Source organism: Thamnophis elegans, chromosome Z (genome assembly GCF_009769535.1).
Source record: "Thamnophis elegans isolate rThaEle1 chromosome Z, rThaEle1.pri, whole genome shotgun sequence".
Classification (NCBI taxonomy): domain Eukaryota; kingdom Metazoa; phylum Chordata; class Lepidosauria; order Squamata; family Colubridae; genus Thamnophis; species Thamnophis elegans.
In genome coordinates this window covers 98,477,257-98,485,242 of record NC_045558.1, presented here as the reverse complement: position 1 = coordinate 98,485,242, position 7,986 = coordinate 98,477,257, and positions in this window count along the sequence as shown.

Sequence of the window (7,986 nt, the reverse complement as noted above, 5' to 3'; positions counted from 1 at the left end):
AGGGTCAATCAAAATGGACTCAAATGTCTATACACCAAAGCACAGAGTATGAGGACTAAACAGGGTGAATTAGAAATTCAAGTAAAAGAGGGCAGATATGATATTGTTGCCATTACAGAAAATTGGTGGGATGAAATCGACAAATGGAACATACAGCTAAAAGTATTTAAATTATTTAAAAGAAATAGGCCAAATAAAAGAGGAGGTGGAGTTGCACTATATATAAGAAATAACTACATCTCCACAGAAATAGAGCACAACAATGATGAGAACAATCTTGAATGCATTTGGGTCAATATTAAAGGTTGTGGGAGGGGGGAATGACATTGCCATAGGTCTATACTGCAGGCCACCCAACCAAGCAGAGGAAGTAGATGAACTTTTTGCTATTCAACTAACTAAGGTGTGTAGGAAGCGCACCACAATAGTAGTGGGGAATTTTAACTACCCTGACATCAACTGGGAAACAAACTCTGCACCAAGTGGAAGATCCAACAGGTTCCTAACAAACCTAGCAGACAACTAACTTTCCCAAAAAGTAGAGACGGGAACAAGGGGATCAGTCATATTGGACTTAATTCTCACTAACAGAGAGGAAATGATAGAAGGTGTTGAAGCCACAGGAACCCTGGGAGCAAGTGACCATGCAATATTGGAATTCAACATTATGCAAACACAAGTAGTAAAACAAAGTGAAACTAGAGCCTTGGACTTTAAGAGAGCTAATTTCAATAAACTTAGAAAGCTTGGGAAAAATTCCATGGATGAGAATCCTCAAGGGAAAAACAACTAAAAAAGCTTGGGAAATTTTGAAAAATGAGATTACAAAAGCCCAGTCTAGCACAATACCAATGAAGAAGAAAAATAACAGCTCCCAAAAGAAACCAGCATGGCTGCATAAAGAACTCTCTGACAAATTGAAAGACAAAAAAGATAAGTATAAAAAGTGGAAAGTGGGGGGACATAACTAAGGCAGAATATCAGCAAATAGCCCGAGCATGTAAAGATGAAGTGAGGAAAGCTAAGGTTCACAATGAAGAAAGGCTTGCCACAAAAGTAAAAAAATAAAAAAAGCTTCTTCCAACATGTTAAAAACAAGAAAAAAGTTAAGGAAACAATTGGTCCATTGCTTGGAGAAAATGGCAAGAAGATGACAAGCAACAGGGAGAAAGCAGAACTATTTAACTCATGTTTTACATCTGTCTTTACACAAAGGGATAAAACAATCCAAACTTTCAAAAACAGCACCACAAAAATCAGATTAGGAACACAAGTTGAAATAGGAAAAAAATGTGAGCACCTGTCTCCCCTGGACAAGTTCAAATCATCAAGACCAGATAGATTACACCCCAGGGTTCTGAAGGAACTGGCAGATGAGATCTCAGAACCACTGAAATCTTTCAGAAATCCTGGAGGACCAGGGAACTACTAGAGGATTGGAAAAGAGCTAATGTGGTTCCCATCTTCAAAAAAGGGAAAAAACAGATCCAGGAAACTACAGATCTATCAGCCTGACCTCAATACCAGGAAAGAGTCTGGAAAAGATAATCAAGCAACGAATTAGCAAATACCTAGAAGCAAACAAAGTAATAGCCAAAAGCCAACATGGGTTTGTCAAAAACAGATCATGCCAGACTAATCTTAGAGCATTCTTTGATAATGTGACAAAATTAGTGGATCAGAGGAATGCCGTCGATATAGTTTACTTGGACTTCAGTAAGGCATTTGATAAGGTAGACCATAACCTACTACTAGATACAGTAGAAGAATGTGGGTTAGACAGCATCACCACCAGATGGATTTGTAACTGGATGACTCAACATGTAGTCCACAATGGAACTGCATCTTCATGGAGGGAAGTATGCAGTGGAGTACTCCAAGGCTCTGTTTTAGGCCCAGTACTCTTCAACATATTCATCAATGATTTGGGTGAGGGAATAAATGGGGAGCTCATCAAATTTGCAGATGACACCAAGCTGGCAGGAATAGCCAACACTCCAGAAGATAGATACAGAAGGATCTTGACAAACTTGAACATTGGTCACTATCTAATAAAATGAAATTCAGTGATGAAAAGAGTAAGGTTCTACATTTAGGCAACAAAAACAAAATGTACAGGTAGAGTATAGGTGGTATCTTGCTCAACAATAGTAACTGTGAGAGGGATCATGGAGTCCTAGTGGACAACCATTTAAATATGAGCCAGCAGTGTGCAGCAGCTGCCAAAAAAGTCAACACAGTTCTAGGCTACATAAACAGAAGATAGACTCAAGATCACGTGAAGTGTAAATACCACTTTATAATGCCTTGGTAAGGCCACACTTGGAATACTGCATTCAGTTTTGGTCACCACAATGTAAAAAAGATGTGGAGACTCTAGAAAGAGTGCAGAGAAGAGCAAAAAAGATGATTAGGGGACTGGAGACTAAAACATATGAAGAACAGTTACAGGAACTGAGTATGTCTAGTTTAATAGAAAGAAGGACTAGGGGAGACATGATGGCAGTGTTCCAATATCTCAGGAGTTGCCCCAAAGAAGAGGGAGTCAAACTATTTTCCAAGGCACCTGAGGGTAGAACAAGAAGCAATGGGTGGAAACTAATCAAGGATAGAAGCAACTTAGAACTGAGGAGAAATTTCCTGACAGTTAGAACAATTAATCAGTGGAACAGCTTGCCTCCAGAAGTTGTGAATGCCCCAACACTGGAAGTCTTTAAGAAGATGTTGGATAGCCATCTGTCTGAAATGGTATAGAGTTTCCTGCCTAGGCAGGGGGTTGGACTAGAAGACCTCCCAGGTCCCTTCCAACTCTGCTGTTGTATTGTATTGCATTAAAGCAAGAGCCTTCAGAGGATGGATGGATGTCATCCATTTCAGGAGCCAAAGTGGTATAAGGAAAGGGGGTGAGTGGAAAACTTTTACTGATATAACATCCATCTGCATATAATAGAAAGGCTACACCACATTTGTTATCAAGGTTTAATAACACTGTTTTCGGGAAATAGTCCTTGAATTTATAAAATATATCCACCATCCTTGGAAATTATTTTCTTGCAGTAGCTGAGCCAAGTAATCTGGCAGAAGCAACTTCCCATTTCTAAGCAGAAGAAGCTGCATATTGGGACAATTTTGCTTAAGAACATGAAATCATTCTCCCCAGATAATATGGGACACAAAGGGAAAGCAAGACTGCAGAAAGGAGATAGTACTTGCTTCTTTACCTCTATACTGATGTTTAATTGGAACTGTATCTGAAGTTATCTTCAGCCTGTTATATTGATTTGGCTTTACAAAAGCCAGCCCTTCCTCACTTATTTTGTGATAATTCTGCACCATAAGAACAAGGCACACTGCACATGGTCAAGAGCATCCAAATGGAAATCCCAAAATTCAGCCAGGGGGATTCTGACTTTAGCAGTTTGGGATGAAGGACTATGATCTTGTGCCTCTCAAATTTATTGCACAGTATGTTCTGCTTAATTCAGTGACTTGCACAGGCCCTAAGCAACATCTTTCAAGCTCAGGGAAATTTCTCATTGAGAGCCTTTACCTCCCTCAAGACATTATTCACTTTCGTTTTCCTGCCTATCGAATTGAGAAGCTGCCACTGTGATGGACCATAAAGGATATTTCTTATCTTCCCTTCCAAAATGCCAACACACCACTTCTGTGTCCTCAATGTCTTTTTTTTTTACCCCTTTATTACGTTAAGCCTTCTGAATAGTGCAAAGGAATCTTTGCTCTTGCTTTGAACGAAAAGACAGATTTGTTTCAAGCCTAAAAAAGTAACAAGAAGTTTCCCTTCCTGGCTTGCTGTGTGTTTAATAATTGCTGATCCATATGACTGCGAATGAAGTTTTTAAAGAGTTCTCCGTGCTGGAAGTTAATAACAGGCTGATTAAAAATTAATTGTTCTCTCTTGGAGAACACAACAAATAAATGAACAAACATGAACCAATGGGTTACAAAGATGCAGAAAAGAACGGAATTGATTTATGCAACTCGGCATACACCACTACATATTAATTGAGGCTGCCTGAATTCATTTTTCTTTATTATTTATCAACTGGATTAAGCTCCAGAGGTGGCTGCAGCGTGAGATACAGTGAATTTGGGTGTCATTTATGGGATGAAAATAGGAGAAAAATCAGGATGGAACCTATTGCCATTAAATGAATGGGTATGAATATGCTAGAGCAGATCTGGGCATTTTTTACCACCAGGTCACATTCTTCCCTTTGGATGTCCCTGGCTGACCCACATGAGGTTAATCAAAAAGTAGAAATAAGATGTAATTAAGTGTATGCCATGCATGCAATACAACTGCATAGCTTTTATTTTGAAGGCAACTGCATTTAAAAAAAAATGATTTACAGACGTTTTGCATGCGTGCATGCCACTGCACCTTCACATTAATATGTTGGTCCTTTTAGTTCAGGCCTCCAAACAGTCCCAGTTTATCATGTGGCCCCTTAGAAAAAATAATTTCCTGTACCTGTGCTAAAGCATCCTTATACTAAACAATCCGCTCCTCTTTATTGTCAGTAATAGAAGATGCTTCTTCCCAGGTGAATTATTTCCCTGAAACTCTGAATGCAAGAACCATCTGAATGAGGTCAAAGAGGACAGCATTTGGCATTCATAACCAACCTGTGTGGAACAGAATTATTCAACTGATTCTGCTCTGGAGGTCAGAGACAATTTGACAACGGGACTCTTTTATGATGATAATTTCGATTAAATAGACCTACCAAGATTCCTAGCTTTGTGTGGGAATGTATATTGCTTCAAAATTAGATAACATGGTCCAGGGGTGAAATTCAGCAGGTTATGACAGGTTCTAGAGAATCCGTAATGGAAATTTTGAGTAGTTTAGAGAACCACAGAGAACTGGCCCCAGAGTGGGGTGGGAATGGAGATTTTGCAGTATCTTTTCCATGGAGTGTGGAGGGACTGGAGATTTTTCAGTATCCTTCCCCTGCCATGCCCACCAAGCCATGCCCACAGAACCAGTAAAATATTTTGAATTTCACCACTGATATGGTCCATGTTGGAGCAGTGCACCTCTATCTGCAATAGCATCTTGTCTTGAGGAGTATAATCCCATGCCCCGGATCAGGTCCTCTTGAATTGCCAGAGACTTTGTTCAATGGGCTGAAGATTAAATGGGCTCCTTGGAGAGTAGTGACTGGGACCACAAGCTTGCCCCATTGCCTGCTAGGTATAAAGCCCTCCTAGAGTGCAGCCTACTACATCACAAGCAAATAAAGGGCTGAAATGTCCCATATGTCTATTGGAATTTAAAGAAGAGGAGATAGTAAGAATAATACCCTATCAGCATCTTTTCCATGCAGACTATATTTTTCCTAAGTGTAAATGAATGTACAAATGACTTCAGAATAGGAGAACCCTTAAGGTTATTCAATACAGGGGAAATGGAAAGCATGAAGTAGACATTCAAAACTACTCCACTTTGATTCCACTTCATATAAGAATGGATAGAGAGAAGCTCTGATAAGCTTTTAAAATTCTGTTATCATACCCTAAAACAGTACAACATCGTTTCATGAACCCTTGTGGTGTCGGTTTCCTAACCTGTCCATATCTCAAAGAAGTGAATGGCAGCACAATGACATCCTGCTTGGAAAGACAAATTCATATCCATTGTGCTGCCGTTCGCTCCGAAATGATGGTGATCGGTATAAAAAAATACAAGGAAAAGATGGGTCAGGGTATGTTACGGGCCACGTCACTTAGGGTTGTACTGTACTTTTTGGGACCATGAAAAAGGACATTCTCAGTGTGGCCCCTTCCCTTCCTCCTGAAGTAAGATTGATAGCCTAAAAACATGATTTTGTCAACAGGCCCGAAGATCATGAATGGAGATGGAGCTGATTAAGGAGTTGATTTGATTGCGCTGTTGCTGTCAGGGGGATGGGGTAGAGTAGTGGGGTTTATGGGGTTTTTATATGGTGAATTTTAAATGTTGAAAGCCATCCAGAATTATCTACATGTGAGTTGGGAAGCTATATTAATTGGTTTAATAAATAAATCAGAATCAGCAGCAGGCACAATAACTAACTATATGATGTACATATGATGGCAGAGATCTGACAATATGTGGCAGCAGAGTGTTGTCCTTGTCTTTTTATGCAACCAACACTGACATTTGAAATAGAGACAAAAAGGTCCCTGGGCTTAAGAAAAGGACCATATTTATGTGTCCATCTCTCTTCCTATTTTTACAGGTAGTCCTGTAAAAATTGAGCAAGTGATCACATGGCCCAGTACACCACCAAGCATCTAAATTTTGATCACATGACCATGGGGATGCTGCAATGGATGTAAAGTATGAAAAATGGTCATAATTCACTTTTTTCAGTGCTGTTTTATTTTGAATGGTCACTAAATGAAGAGCTGTAAGTCAAGGACTACCTGTACTTCTCCATCATTTGTTTCAAAAATAATAATCAGAGCTGAAAAAGCTTCTTAGATGAGAAGCGGAACATCTTCAAAGAAAGTCCAGTTGTCTCTTGAAAAAGCACCTTTGGGGAAAAATAATGAGAACATTTGCTTTTCTAAAACAGTCCCCAGAATTCCAGGTCATACTATTTCTGAAAAATAAATGTTGCATATTGGGTTTTTTTAAATAAAAAAATAAAAACCATGTATTTGGGGACCCTCCTGCTCATTCTGCAGATCCAAAGTCTTGATGGCACTGCCATAACTTTGGGCAACATAGTTTTTCCATGTACCTTCTTGGACTACTACTACATTTTTGTTGTGTTTTTTATATGTATATTTCATATATTCCATACAGAAGATTTTTATCCCCTAGCTTGAAGTGATACATTGTCCATTAGGACTGACATAAACCTCCCTTATGAAATTCACACCTGTATGCATTCTGATATGGAAGGTGAATTTATATCACATATACTCAGTGGTGGTATTCTGCTGGTTCTTACTGGTTCAAGCAAACCAGTAGCGGCTGCTGCTGGAGGCTCCGCCCACCTGCTCCAATGTAATGCGTGACCTTCTGTGCATGCATGGAATATGAGTGCGCTCACATTTGTGAACTAATAGCGAAGGTAAGTGAATCCCACCACTGCATATATTGCTGAAGTACCCCTTGCATGTTTAATAGAGAACAGACATCATAATGGCAATTATCAGAAAATTTAGCTGTTCTAATGATCAAGATGTTACTACTTTTCTTTTATGCGACTGTTAAGTGAATAATTGGTCTTGGACAATAAACAAATAAATGAACTTTTCTTTATTGATATTTTTACCATCCCGTAGGAATCCCCTGGAATTTGTTGTCAGTTGCAATAAATTATTTTTAAAATATGTGTTACTAACTAGCGATAATAAAACTAATATATAAAATAACACTTATAAAAGCAACAATAAACAACAGCATAATGGATAAGATAAAGTTAACAGTGGGAAAAGTAATTGCAATAAATTCAGTACAAAACTGACAATAGACTAGCAATTAAAGAACCTGAAATTTAAAAAAACAAAATTATTTTTTTAAATGCTGAGAAAATAAAAGGTTTCCTTGGTGCTGAAAAAGTCATAGTGTTAAAAATCTATACCGTGTACGGGTTCTGGGAAGTTGGGGGGGGGAAGGAGGTGGCGGGTCGGGGGGGAGGGGGGAGGGAGGGATATATATATTAGGCTAGACACGATGTGTTAAATTTCAATGCAATGTGACCTCACATGTATACTGTTTTTCTTTAATTTTTCTTTAAAAATGGGATAAGCCAAGTACATTAACATATAGTGGAAATACACCAAGGGGAGGAGGAGTTGGAAAGAAGAAAGATGGATAGAGAGGGATGGGAGAGAGAGTGCGGGGGGAGGTGAAAATGAAGGGGGGAGCGGATCTGGAGAGAGGAGTGGAGGGGAAGTAGGGTAGAGGGGGATGATGGAGGGAAGATAGAAAGTAGGAGGGTGGTGGAAGAAAGAGGTGTATGG